This window comes from Lissotriton helveticus, chromosome 2_1 (genome assembly GCF_964261635.1).
Source record: "Lissotriton helveticus chromosome 2_1, aLisHel1.1, whole genome shotgun sequence".
Classification (NCBI taxonomy): Eukaryota; Metazoa; Chordata; class Amphibia; order Caudata; family Salamandridae; genus Lissotriton; species Lissotriton helveticus.
Window position 1 is genome coordinate 1,696,262,866 of NC_136059.1, and position 15,970 is coordinate 1,696,278,835.

Genomic DNA, 15,970 nt, shown 5'->3' on the forward strand with positions numbered 1-15,970 from the left:
GGGGGACTACAGGTCCCAGCAGTGCTTGCGGCAGGAAGCCGCCGACCCCCTGCCCGCGCCCGGAGGCGCTCTTAAGCAGCGGGTGTCCGTGACAGAGCGGGGGCCATTTACAAACGCCGCAGATCAGCAGCGGGGAAACGTTGCTCGTTGGGACTCTGCCTCGCCTTGCTTTGCACGCTGACCACGGGGGCTGCCCCATTCTCACCTGGCTCCCTGCATTGCGACCGGTCCCTCTCCGCCGCCGCTAGCCTCCTGACATCAGGCACGGCCGCTGAGTGAGGGGGACTACAGGTCCCAGCAGTGCTTGCGGCAGGAAGCCGCCGACGCCCTGCCCGCGCCCGGAGGCGCTCTTAAGCAGCGGGTGTACTCGCATCGCGGGACGCGCGCGGGCGACGCCGGGCTAAGCCTGGGCAAAGGGCGGGCCCTCTGAGGCCCTCAGAGGTCAACAGTGGTCGGGCGGGCCACCTATCTAACATCTACTAGAAGGTGAGATACAATGTCTATTATGGGGGAATGTAACAACACCTCCACTAGTACAATCAATATAGACACTCAGATTACCGAAGCCCCTGCATCACTACAACTCTCCTTTGAGAGTCTCCTGGAAAATGCATTTAATGAGATTGCTGAGACCGAAAGGAGATTTTCTTTGGCTTCCCAAAGTAATGGCCAACCGACCATTGTTATAAGTCCAAATCACACTATACCCCTATTGCCAGAGGTATTTATAGTAAAATCTAGCTCTGCGGTGAGCTCATCTGTTGCATCGCAAGAAGGAAGTACCCCTGTTATAGCTACCGACGCTGTTAGTGATTCTGCACCTTTAACTGTAAATATTAAGACTGCAGGAGCAAAACGTAAAAGGGGCCCAGCAAAGACTGTTATAAACAAGAGGAAGCAGCCCCCTAGGAGTGTTAATCAGCCTACCCCACAGAGTATGTGGTCTAGCGGGAAAAAGCGTCAAACAGAAGCCCCAACAACCTCAACAGTTTGTCTGGACATAGGGGAACATTGTGATACCGTAATAATAAATGATGGTACTAACTCAATCTGCACACAGACGGATTTTCCTATTGAAAATGTTCATCAATTTAAATCACAGGGAAACCTCATAGAGACTGTTGCAGATACAATTTTTAAACAACTTGAAGGTCAAATGATGAAACAATTTAATATCATTTTTAAAAGGTTTGACAGGCTGGAGACTCTTGTGAAAAATGATGAAGCTAAGAGGAAAGGGATGGTTTGTTTGGACCAAATTAGAGGCGACCACCTGTTAAAAGGATTAGAGACTATTACTAGTACTCTATCCAATGGAGAGCCTAATAAAAATTGCAACTTAGCTAAAAATCAAGGGGTCACAGGGGTACCGATTGTTAACATTCCCTCTTTGACACCAGTGGAAGCTAACACAAAGCAAAATGACTCTCCACAAATTTTGCAGATCTCGCCCCCTATTCCTCCACCGCCATCTGGTCTGATTAAACCCACAAACACTGCTAAACAGAGTATCCCTCCCACCAGTATAGCTAAGCAGAAAGTACCTACCAGACCTGGCCTGCATAGGGCTCAACCTGAGGACAATAGACCAATAAAACATCAAGGTCCAGCTTTACATCTTCCTCCTGAGTCATGCCCTTACGTCCTGGTCTTGGCAGGTATACCACCACTTAGGGAGGGTCAAAGTGAATCATGGGTACAGTTACACAACAAATGTATTGACTGGTTAACTAAGCACAAGGGGGTTGGCTACGACATAACAAATGAAATTCTCTCTGCTCGCCGGGTGACCTGGGTCGGTCCCTTGTTTAAAAACATCAATGGGGATTGTATCACAATTAACTTTAGGAACCCGGGCGTAGTAAAATATTTACTAAGCAGAAAGAATACCCAGAATGGCCCATCTACCGTGGTGACCCCCTTACCTCTGAATTACTTTTATAGACCCCCCAACAGATTGTTGCAACCCCCACCTATATTTCCTTTACTTAACAGATTCTCAGCATTGTCAGATCAGGGCACTTTAGATTGACTACCTGCAACTCTGGAAGATCTTGCTGCAGTGTTGCCCATTGCTGATGATTCTTTAAAGACTGCAGATTCTGGGATGGTCTTGTCATTTCCCCACCCTCCTCTGCCATTAAACCCTCAAAGTGATCAAGTGTCTAACTTAACAACTATTGTCACTTATGATGTTTGTCCACGTGTTTATGAGACTTTGTCTATTGTAAGTTGGAACATTGCTGGGCTAAGGGCGAAATTAGAAAACAAAGCTTGGAAGGATTGGGTAAATTGTTATGATGTTTTAATGTTCCAGGAAACTTGGAGTACAACTAATCTGTTATTAGAAGGGTATAGCTGTCACAACAGTATTGTGCCATCTCCACCTTTAGGCCGCCCAGGTGGGGGCTTATCAATTTGGATAAAAATAATAGGAGAGGTAAAAATAGAAGTAATACAAACCAACAACCCAAGCTTTATGGCACTGGTATATGTACGAGAGGTAAAATTATGTCTGATAAACTTTTACAATAATGATTTTTTATCTTATCCAAACCGTAATTTTTTAGATTTGTTTAATTTTTTCGATGATATAATAGAGGGGCATAAATACGGGAAGTTTGATGGGATTTGCTTAGGAGGAGACTTTAATGCTCATATCCATTTAAAGAATCCTCCATGCAGGAGAGGCGTAGAATTATCCGATCTCCTCGCAACTAGAGAACTCATAAACTCTATGGAATTTGCTGGTAACGATACAATCAATAAACCAGTCCCTACTTACATAGGTCATGGGAGTGCAACAACTATTGATTATATATTTGTTTCATCTTCCCTTGCCGATGTTTTATCAAAGGCAGAGGTAGTGTGCAATGTATATAGTGACCACTACCCAATTGTGATTCATGTGAAATTGCCAAGGGGGAAAATATCACATAGGGAAATTGGCGCAGCTAATTTGGCGGCGTCAACGGACGGATTAAGGGTTGTCTGGAGGGGAGTGGATAACAGAGGTGTCTTGGGAACCGTAATCAGGAAACATCCTGTATTGATCTCGGACTGTCTAGATTTCAATACTTGCGGGGGCAACTTGATTAAATCTTTTGGGGAACTCTGCCTCGCAATAAAAAGCGACATTTCCAAGCCAACATCAAGGAAAGCTGAGGGAGCCCCAAAATGGTTTGATGCCTCATGTTCAAAGGCAAACCGGGACCTAAGGGTTGCTCTCATGGCCGAACCACGGGATATTTCCCAGGTAAGGCTTCTGAGAGCTAGATACAAATCCACGCTGCGTACTAGATCAAATGAACTAGTCAAAGGCCATTGGGAATCTTTAGTACTTTCAGCATCCCTAAAAGATACCCCGGGTTTCTGGAAGGAGGTAAAAAAGTTAAGATTACTTGGTTCTAAAACAACACCGATTAATTGTAATATCCTGGGACCGGCGTGGGTGGAGCATTTTTCAATGATCTATAGTGTATCCGATCACCCTGTAGTAAACCTTCCTTCTCCGACTCCCCTAAACATCACATTGCCTGAGGTAGAGGATGCTATTGCTGAATCCGCCAGTAATAAAGCACCCGGCCCAGACGGTCTCTCCATCGACCAATTAAAATGTGAAATTAATTTCTGGGCTCCATTGTTATGCAATGTTTTTAACAGTTTAACAAATGAATCCATCCCTGAAACTTGGTCAAACAGTACTATCGTTCCCATCTTTAAAAAAGGCAATAGGCTTGACCCTGGGTGTTACCGCCCAATATCATTGATTGATAACACCCTGAAAGTATTGGGCAGGGTAATTTTTAAAAGAATTAGAACTTGGGCGGAGGAGAGTTCTATTCTACACCCAAGTCAGTTAGGGTTTCGTAGTAAGGTGGGCACGGTAGAACAGTGCCTAAATTTAAACTTGATAATGGCCAAATATACAATTGCCAAAAAATCCCCCTTATATTTTGGTTTTATGGACCTGAGTTCTGCTTTTGATTTTGTAAACCGCTCCCGTTTATGGACTGCCCTTCTTACTTATGGTTTAGACGAAAATTTGGTGCATTTCCTATCTTACCTTCACAGCAACCTAAGAGCCCGTGTGCGCATTAACTGTTATGGAGAAGTCTCAGATGATATTTTAATTGACAGGGGGGTCAGACAGGGTTGCGTCCTGGCCCCGCTGCTTTTTATCTTATATATTAATGAATTGAGCAGCTCATTAGGAACCCTAACTAAAGATGTACCTTATATTAAGGGCATGCCGTTACCCACCCTTCTTTATGCTGACGATGCGGTCCTAATGGGCCGCACTCCAAAGGCCCTGCGTACTCTAATTTCAGGGTTCGTTAGTTTTATGGCTGATCTGGGCTTAAGTACAAATTTTAAAAAATCCCTTATTATGTCCTGTGGCCCAAAGAAGCATAAAATCACAAGTATAACCTCAGGGGAGAATGTTTTACATAGCACATGTACTTTTCCATATTTGGGGCTGGTGTTTTCGAACAGCGGTTCATGGCAACCGCATGTCTCTTATGCCAGAAACAAATTTGGTAAAGCTATTAACTCCATAATTTCTCTACGTCAACCCAACCATGCGGATGTGATAACACCATTAATTAAGATTTATCAAACACAATGCATCCCTACAGGCACTTATGGTGCCGAGGTATGGGGATATACAAACTGTCTCCATATCCAGACGGAAGAAAATAGATTCTGTCGGAAATCGTTGGGAGGAGATATCTGTGCCTCAAGTTATATATGTCATAGTGAATTAAACATCCCCTATATTGAGGACTTTGTTAGATCAAGGCCTGCCCTTTTTTTGGTTAAAGTTATGGATGAACCCGGAAGCCATATTGACCCAAGACATAATATTAGACTGCTTAAAATGTGATATTGCACATTATATACCATGGTTAAAAGCAGTAAAAGAAAGCTTAATAGATGTTGGGTATGGCTATCTGTTTTCATCTCCTAACCTTATTGATCGTTCTCATAAGAAGTGTATTAAAGGGGCTTTGTACAATCTGTACAGAGAAAAACGGGAAAGGACACACTTCCCTAAATGTACAGTTGCCAAATATTTGGGCCATACAGAGCCCATTTCTAATCATACTGCCCTACCCCGGAAATACCTACGTTTAAATCTTGGTAGGTGGAATAGAAGTTTACTATTCCGTTTCCGGGACGGCAGTATAGTAAATTTGTTAAATTTTCCACTGGGTTACAATAAACATTTGGAAACATTAGATTGTCCTTGTAACCCGTGTATGAAACAAAGCCTCATGCATTTCATGTTTTTCTGTGCTTTTTATAAATTGTTTACTATGCACTTTTTAATGCCTTATTGTAGGAAACACAATCTGTTTGATTTTAAGATTGCTATGAGGAATCTGTTAATGCTAGGTACTGATGAAATTATATTTAGAGTGAGCTGCTTTTTAAAGGCTGCTGTTCGCTCACGAGCTACTTTGAGTATTGATTGATAGGAATCCAAATTTGTATGTTGCACTTTATATCACCTTCGTTGTCAGATGTTTTAAGCTGTGTATATATATATATATTTATATGTATCTGTTTGGATAATTGCCGTCATTTTATGAATTTTTTAGAATTGTATATATTGTCTTGACTCTTTTTAAAATGTTTTTGAACTTTTTGCACATCAGACAGATTATCATATTTGCCAGTTGTTTTATTTCTTGTATTGTATTACATGTCATAACATTTCTTGTGTACTTTTATGGATTATCTTTTTCCGAATAAAGATCTTTGACTGACTGACTGACAGTCCTGTCTAGGTAAAGTATCCATTAAACGAGAACAAATTCCATTCTGGTTAGCACAAAAAATCACTCAAATAGAGGCGGTATTTCCAGATACCACCCCTGTTGAGAAACACAGAATTCTGACTATCTGTCTTCCAATGGGGATCGCACCACATGTGGAGGACTGTGACACTTGGGGCACAGTCTTTGCTTCCATTTACACAAAAACACATGGTGTTCCATCCATGTCGGTAATACCAGATGTGCTAAAAACAGATTCAAAGCGAATACGGTCCAGAACCTGCCTTAACTCTGGGTATGAAATTACTGAAAGACTTCAAGCAGGTCTCGGCAATATTACTAGCAAACATAAAGGGGGAAGCAGCAAATGTGGCGATCCGCCAGAGGTTGAAAGAAACAGATATAGCAGATCAACCATTTGAACTTGCCAGAATCATAGAAAAATCCTATGAAGAACTAGGAAGAGATAGTTTGGGTGGGAAACCAGTGAAACCCCAACTAATTGAAAATCCTGAAAAGGTATTTATTAAAAATAATCTAAACACTCCAAAAAAGAGCTGGGATGGAAATAAACAATCCACTCCCAAAGAAAAAAGATTCCAGTCCAGAGGAAGGTCTCCTCGGCGGAGAGAGAGATCTCCGGACCAAGGACACAAGTCTCCCCAGAGGGAGCCCTCTGAGAAAAAATACAACCTTAGAAATAGGGATAATTTGAAGAAACCTGATAGATATCAAGATATTGATACACGTCCCTCTCGATCTTTTCAGACTTCCTCGCAGAAATCCGAAAGAAGAGGACGGTCAGAACACAGGGAAGAGCACGTCAAGTCCAAAGACAAGGAACCTGCTCATCAAAATAAAAAGTTACAATTTCCAAAGAAGAAGGAAGCCAGTGTCAAAGTAATCAAACATACCGAGGATACTGAGGACACAGCTGAAAAACGGAGAATGGGCTCAGACAATGCTAGACAGCGCAGCAGAAGTGAGCATAGCTCGCAAGATCCTGATGAATCATCTGGAGACAGTGGACACGAATGAATACATTCAAGTGGAAACTGCAGATACCAGAGTTAGCAAACCTCATAAAATATATGAAATAACATTGCGTATAGAGGGGGATAAGACTAGGAAAATAAGGGGTCTATTTTGGGTTAATCTCTCCAAGGGCTATGACATCCTTCTAGCTGAAAAAGACTGGCCACCAGAGTTTGTCAGGGAGTGCCCTCATGGCGAAGAAATGATTATGCCTGCCTTCTCAAATCATATTCCAATACATAAAAAATATACACTTGCAAGAAAGTGGGCAGTAGCCCAGGCTCCTGCATTATATAAAAACCATGTGGGATGGGATGAGGACTCTCCTCCTCACAAAATCCAGTTAAAATCTCAACCTACTGCGCAGAGGCAGCACCCAATTAAACAAGAAGCTAAAAAACAGGTAAAAGAGATCCTGGATCAACTTGAATACCAGGGGGTGATTGAAGCTTGCACCTCACAAATGAGCAATCCTTTGTTTCCTGTCTCCAAACCAGATGATTCATATCGTCTTGTTTTGGACTACAGACACTTGAACTCATGTTGCAAAACCTTTGCAGTACAAAACTCACACAGTGCAGCACTAATGAATAGCATAGTGCGCAAAAGATATAAAACAACATTAGACATTTCTAATGGATTCTTTTGTCAAAATATAGCACCAGAAAGCAGATATTTGACCGCGTTCTCAATAAACGGCTCGCAAAAAAATTTCTGTCGTTTGCCACCGGGGTTCTAGAACAGCCCAGGATTATTCTCAGCAAGGGTAACAGAGTTACTACAAATATATGATGACGAGGCATTATCATATGTCAATGACATTTATCTAACAGATGATGACTTGGATACTCACTTGAAAAGAGTGAACACCATAATACTTGGGTTCGCAGCAGAGGGTTACAAATTCAACTTCAAAAAGTCAAGAATTGCCCATCTAACGGTCCTGTTTTTAGGATATGAATTATCAAGTGAAGGCAAAAGCCTGGCTGACAATTTCCTAGAGAAATGTGCTGTAATCCAAGCACCTAGAACACTGAAAAACTTGCAATCAATTCTAGGTTTCCTAAATTTCGGAAGAACTTACATTATAAATTATGCAGAGAGGGTTAAACCTCTCTATGATCTAATAAAACCAGATTTTAAAAGAATCAATTGGACTCAAAAACACACAGAAATTTTGAGATCTTTACAAACAGACATGTTAGTTAAAACAAAACTGCAAACACGCGATAACACACGCAACCTTGTAATCCGAGTCATCCCAGGAAGATGCAGATTCACATACCTAACCTCTAATGAGGGAGAAACGGTACCAATAGCATACAAATCACACTTGTACACAAAAGCTGAAATGAAATTTAGCCCAACGGAAAAAATTCTAACCGCGGTACAGACTGCTGTAGCGAAAGAAAGAGCCCTAGCACAAGGTAAACGAATAATCATCGTTACACCAATACCAGCCCTGGAGGCCGTAACAAAGGCAAGCATTCCGAATGCTAAAGCACTACATCCGAGATGGATACAGTGGGCTAATTCCCTTGCTGCAACAGACGTGGTATACGAATTTGACCCTAATTTAAAAACACAAGAATTTCTCCAATATGAATTTGAATGTCCTCTGCCGACTGAAATTCTGCCTCTAGAACATTAAGGCTGTATAATATATACGGACGGATCAGCACAACCCGCAGTTGGGGGTAAACATTCTTACAGTGCTGCGTGTGCGATTGTTGAAGGTCGCTGGCACGAAGGGAAATTTAGACCACTGGTAACTAAAACACAATCTCTAGGAGATTGTACAGCTCAGCGAGCTGAACTACTAGCATTTAAGATGGCGCTTGAAAATACCGATCGAGAATTCCCCACACTCATAGTGTGCGATTCATATTATTGCGTTCAGTCTTACAATGAATACTTGCAGATCTGGGTTCAGAACGGTTTTAAAGATGCAAAAGGTGGCACAATCAAGCATAAAATGCTTTGGGAACAAGTAGTTCTTTTACAAAAAGAACTACAAAAGACTCACGTGATACATAAACTGAGTCATCAACGTGATGGCGTTCACGTTGCAGGGAATTCATTGGCTGATGAGGCCGCGAAGGCAGCTGTGCAAACGGCTTCCGTAGCTGCCATCACCCGGTCAAAAACAAAAATAGACAGCAAAATATTACAGGCTGTCTGCGCTACGGTAAAAGATGCGATAGAAACACTCCCGAAAGGCTTTCCAGTAAAGTACTCATACATAACTGATGCTAATAACGTTCCATTTGCTCGAATCCCTGGAGTAGGGGATAGGGCAATTCCGAACATAGGTTAGGACTCATTATAGCGGCACACGAAGGGCTTGCTTCTGTACATGCTGGCGTTTCAGCCACAGTATCATTATTAAAACAGAGATACTGGTGGCCACGAATGAGGAGACAAACTAGGAACTATGTTCTAGAATGTGAAATATGTCAAAGAATGAAGGTATCAACAGTGAAACGACCAGCCCAGACGCCCCTTCTAATCTCAGATAAACCACTAGCCTGTGTTTATCTGGACCACTGCAGTCCCTTACAAAGGGACGGCAACTATAAATATATCATGGTCGCAGTGGATTCATGCACGAGATTCATATGGATGTGGCCCTAGCGATCGGCTGACGCCAGAACTGTTATAAAAGATTTGCGAGTCTTTATCGGCACCTACTCAATTGGCATGCTACATTCTGACCAGGGTCCTGCTTTTAGCTCTCGAGCTTATAAGGAGGCCATGACCAGCATGGGCATTGCATTGCGGTACTCTTGTCCCTTTCATCCTGAGGGAAACGGAATTGTGGAAAGAAAAAACCGTGACATAAAGCAATCGATAACGGCAAAGGTATTAGGTCGGGAGCTGGGTGGGTCAAACATCTAATAAGTGCCCAACGTAGTCTTAATAATCTGCCAAGAAATTCTCTAAGAGGTCTCAGTCCGTACGAACTATTGTTTGGGACTAGAATGTTAATCCGGGACCTTGATAGTCAAACTTCAGTGGTTAAAGACAAATGCTTTGATATCAAAGATCGTTTGGCTATTTTACAGGACTTAAATGAAACAAGAAAAGACCTGAGCAACATAAAGTTGAAACAGCAGCCAATAACCACTGAAGAGAAACCACCTGTCCCAGCAAGGCCTGTCTGGATTCCAAAAATCGGGGATCTGGTCAGAGAGAAGATCGCGGTGAAGAAGGAATTTGGGCCTTCTTACAGAAAAGCAGTTCCTGTCTTGTCTGTCAACGGGACAAGATCAGTAGTACTACCGCCCCTTGCTGGTAAAAAGGAGAACTGAGTTGTATCCATCGACCTGGTTAAACCACAATCATGTGGCCGATAACAAGTAGTAGGCCAAGTGGACTCCCAAGAAGTAGCAGAACACCAAAATTTGCTACAACCACAGAGGTTCAAACTGAAAGACTAATCACACCTGATAAACCTACAGTGATTCAACAAGGACTATGCAACAAAGCAATGGCACTTAAACCTCTTGAAACCCAAATCAAAGCTTTACATCAAGAAACTCCATTCTACAGTGATGTAACCACAGACTATGCTAATGAAACAAAGGGAATACCTAAAGCAAAAAGGAATCCAGAAGCAATTGAAACAATTGACAGAACAGCATCCGGCTACTTCATCAACTTCGATGATTTTTCTGAAGATCTGAGTGAACCTGAGGAACAGCCGACAACAAAAACTTTTAAAGACAAAGCAAAGGAACTCTTTCATCAACTAAAAGAAACCTATCTGATTTCTCCATGGATTGAAATTTGGGTGTCACTGGGTGTATTTGTCCTCATACTTTGGCTCATCATGGTACTATGCTTGGGACATTTCATTGAGGGAAAATATGCTACAATGGACACAGCAAGTCAGAATATCAACTTGGTCCTGAAACCACACAAGTCTTCACACATCGAGAAAAGAGAACTTTCTTCAGTAAACCTCACAGCCAATCCTATACCGTCGTGATACTATCGATTATAAACTTGGCGAAGTTTATAATTAGGCAGAAATATACGCAAGAAGAAGACAAAATCGCCAATACACACAACAAACTGACACCTCATCATCGGATACAGAGGCATCAACAGAGACAACCAGAAAGACACCTATGGCACAAAAACCGACAGCAAGCACAAATAGAGCATCGCAGCCTTTTTTAGAGGTGGGTTCAGACGTAGGGGACGACCCAGGCGGTCAAGAAGGAAATCACACACAAGAGAAGGTGAAGGACCCCCCACAAACCCGGAATGCGACCACGAGGAAGGACAGAAAGAAGAACCGCTAGAGAATTTGGTGATTAACATCTCCAATTTAAAACTCACCAAGTTACAAACTAAAATTCTTCAAAAAGGGACATCGTTTGTGCCTACAGCACATACTAACAATTTGGAACTAGACATCAGCCTATTTAAACTCATGAGGAAATTGAGATTGCGCCACTTTTTTACCAACATCATAGAGGAACATCAAGATCGAAAAGAAGATTCTCTGAAGGGACTTATTACACCTAGCACATATATGGCTCCTATCAGCCACAAGACATTAGACCTATTCGAACAAATGGTGAAACAGGATCTAAACAAGATTAACTATCGGAGAAGAACGAGAATCACCAATCTCACACGAAAAGAATATGCTATTCTCCAAGCGATAGCCAATGATTCAAGTATCATTTGTCAAAAAGCGAACAAAGGTGGAGCTCTGGTCGTGATGAATAAAGATTACTACAATTCACAGGCCTCATTGCACCTAGAGGTGCAACAACACATATATGGAATTAAACTCAAACCCCACTAAAGAAATCCAAGTCACACTTCAAACCATCATACAAAACGCTATGTCCAAAGGTTGCATAGATGACAAAATAAAGAAATACTTGACAACAGACCATCCCAAGGTACCAGTCTTTTACCTGACTCCTAAAGTTCACAAAGACCCGATTAAACCTCCATGTCGTTCAATCGTTTCCACTTGTGGAAGTATTCATGAACCGGTGGGCAAACTCATTGACAAATATCTCCAACCATTTGTTGTCACAATGGATTCCTATGTCAAAGACACCACAGATTTTTTGATTGAACTGCATAAAGTAAACTTGACCAAGGATGAAGAAATCATCATGTGTACCATAGATGTCCAAGCCCTCTACACTTCAATACCGCATGACATGGGAATAGAAGCTACAGAAGAAGCATTGCTTCACATGGACTATGAAGAACCGATGAAAGTGTTTCTATTGGAGCTACTAACTTTCACATTAATGCATAGTTATTTCAGATGGCAAGATCAATGATATCTCCAAAAATCTGGTACAGCAATGGGAAATTCAGCAGCGCCCTCATATGCAAATATATACATGCATAAATATGAGAACACCCACATTTTACAGAAGGATCAATGGAAACAAAACCTACGTTTATATTTGAGATTCATTGACGACATTTTCACACTCTGGAACGGTACAAAGGAAAACTTAATGTTTAACATTCAACAACTCAATGAAGTGGACAGACGAATACAATTTACCCATGAGATTCATGATAATTGTATTAACTATCTGGATGTGACAGTGATTAAAAGGACAGGTAACAAAATGGAAACCACACTTCACACTAAACCCACAGATCGGAACAATCTGTTACTGTATCAGAACTTTCATCATCTCCACTCAAACAACACTTGCCATACTCACAGCTTTTACGTGTAAAGCGAATTGTCTCAGACCCAGAGGAAGCTTTGACGCAATCCAAAATCATGCTGAATAAATTCAAAAAAAGAGGATACCCAGACAAAGTGCTAAATTCAGCCCTGGAGAGGGCTCAACTGAAAGATAGAGATTCTTTACTAATAACATCTACAACTAAAAAAGCAACTAAAATAACATGTGTTAGCAAATTCTCCAACGTAAGTCCAATATTAAAAAAGACCATCAAAAAACATTGGCGAATATTGCAGACAGAACCAGATTTCAACAACATTTTTGCTGATGAACCACTTTTCGCATATTCTAGAGCCAAAAACTTGGGAGAAATCATCAAACATCCTACAGTTTCTAAAGCAATTGTTAAATACAAAGGAACCATTCCGTGCAGAAATTGCAGCAACTGTCACAACATAATGGAAGGCAACACCATAACGCATCCCATGAGAGGCAATAAAATCAAATTACAGGTAATTGCAACTTGTGACACCAAAAATGTCATATATATGATGAAGTGTCCATGTGGGAAAGCGTACATTGGACAGACGGAACGGAAATTTAAGATAAGGCTCACGGAGCATAAAAGTAACATCCGTACGAGAGTGTTGAAATCAGCAGTAGCCACCCATTTTATTGAACACAATCATCAAATCAATCAGATCAAGGCTTGCATTTTAGAAGTTGTGAAAAAAAGTGAAGAAAGAGACAATAAAAAAACTTTCTTGAAACGAGAGAATTACTGGATATATCATTTACAAACACTGAGCCCGAATGGGATTAATGAACGAACAGAATTTAGTTGCTACCTATAACCACAGACTATTGGATTATGTGCTGCGCAATCACCTTTAACATCTTTGTATCATTGGTTTAGTCATATATAATAATTGTATTATTTTCATGTTGGATCATTACTCTAGTGTGATTTTATACACTGATATTTGCTTTACTGTTTGTTTTATTTTTCGTATCCACTATGTCGATAAAGTTTGTTGACTACTCGAGCGTAAACACTATCAGCCTCAACCTCCGGCCCCTTTAAGAAATTGCGCGCGTAACTAATGCTTTAAAACACACCCATTAGACGTCAGACGCAAGCTTTCACCACACCGAAGAAGAAACACATCGCAGCGCCCAAGCCGATACAGACATTCGGTAAGCAACCTATACGGAGCGTAGCTACTATCTGAACCTTGCGCGTAAGATGGTTGTATATGTGAGATACTTACCTGAAAGTGAGAAGAGCTTGTTTAGAACGGAGGTATAACACACTTTGAGACGCGCGAATCAGAGTACCCCGAGATACAAAACTGGATTAATGTTGACATATGTTTACTTGTATTAGCGTTTACTTACATTCATTTGCTTTCATTGAACGTGTATGTATCGATTTGATATGGGCTATTTATAATATGTGATTCTTGAACATTTTATAATGTAGTGATGAGTACATTATCTGTTTCACAGACTTCCCCGATGAAGGCCAGTCGGCCGAAATGCATTGGAAGATACAAATGTTTTGGATATATGAAAAATGAATTGGTTTAACGCTTAATGGACTGTGAATAACATCCAACTAAGGAATTGATGTTAGTAGTATGAATAAAATACTTACGAAATTGAGAAGCGCATTGAAAACATTTGTTTGAAAAACTTCATTCTACAAATTTCAAGCTGGTGGTTCCAGTAAACATTTACCAGTGCCATAGGAGACACTAACACATGCCGTGTTAGTGCAGTCTAGAGTTTATGTTCATACTCCCGAGCGGGGAGTGTTCCTCATGAGCACGGTACACGCCTTAAACTTCAAATAAACCAAAAACGCAGTGCACGGACACTATCCACAGTTATATTTGGGTATGTGCCATAATCCATGGGCGTTGCATGGGAACACCCACAGCAACACCCATGGCATTCTTCTTTCACACAAAGGGGTGCCTGAAAAGCTATGCAGAGTGACTTTATGTGGCATTGAAAATATGGAGCACCACATTATGGGGCCAGTGTGTCAATAAAATGACGCTCCAAAAAGTGCATGTGGCTTTTGTAAATATGCCTCCTTGCCTTGATGTTCATTTTAAAATTTACTACAGAAGGGACAAACTGTTCTTTCACTATGTATAAGTGAGAAGTGAGACATGCGATAGCTGTGTTGTACGACAGGGTGCTAACGATTGACAGACGCGGCGATTGAGGCTGCTGATGTTTGCTTGTGGCATTTTACGTTATAGCTGATTAATAGCTGTATTTTAAAAATTGTGTTTAAACTGTGTTTGGAAAATTGATGTGTGTTGTGCTTTTAACTGCAACAGACTGTATATTTTTCTAAGTGCCTCTTACCTGCCTCCTTATCGCTCTTGGCCCCGTTCCGCCCCGGCATAGTGCCGTTTGCGCGGAGGGCCGCCTTCTCGAGCGCCATTTCCGCTTTCCCAATTCCACTTCCGCCCTGCACCTACACATCGCAGGTTAGCGGTCTAGTGGCTGCAGGTGGGGGATCCTATATGTAGCGGGTAAATGCTCGCAGTCAATTGACAGACGCGGCGATTGAGGCTGCTGATGTTTGCTTGTGGCATTTTACGTTATAGCTGATTAATAGCTGTATTTTAAAAATTGTGTTTAAACTGTGTTTGGAAAATTGATGCGTGTTGTGCTTTTAACTGCAACAGACTGTATATTTTTCTAAGTGCCTCTTACCTGCCTCCTTATCGCTCTTGGCCCCGTTCCGCCCCGGCATAGTGCCGTTTGCGCGGAGGGCCGCCTTCTCGAGCGCCATTTCCGCTTTCCCAATTCCACTTCCGCCCTGCACCTACACATCGCAGGTTAGCGGTCTAGTGGCTGCAGGTGGGGGATCCTATATGTAGCGGGTAAATGCTCGCAGTCAATTGACAGACGCGGCGATTGAGGCTGCTGATGTTTGCTTGTGGCATTTTACGTTATAGCTGATTAATAGCTGTATTTTAAAAATTGTGTTTAAACTGTGTTTGGAAAATTGATGTGTGTTGTGCTTTTAACTGCAACAGACTGTATATTTTTCTAAGTGCCTCTTACCTGCCTCCTTATCGCTCTTGGCCCCGTTCCGCCCCGGCATAGTGCCGTTTGCGCGGAGGGCCGCCTTCTCGAGCGCCATTTCCGCTTTCCCAATTCCACTTCCGCCCTGCACCTACACATCGCAGGTTAGCGGTCTAGTGGCTGCAGGTGGGGGATCTTATATGTAGCGGGTAAATGCTCGCAGTCAATTGACAGACGCGGCGATTGAGGCTGCTGATGTTTGCTTGTGGCATTTTACGTTATAGCTGATTAATAGCTGTATTTTAAAAATTGTGTTTAAACTGTGTTTGGAAAATTGATGTGTGTTGTGCTTTTAACTGCAACAGACTGTATATTTTTCTAAGTGCCTCTTAGCTGCCTCCTTATCGCTCTTGGCCC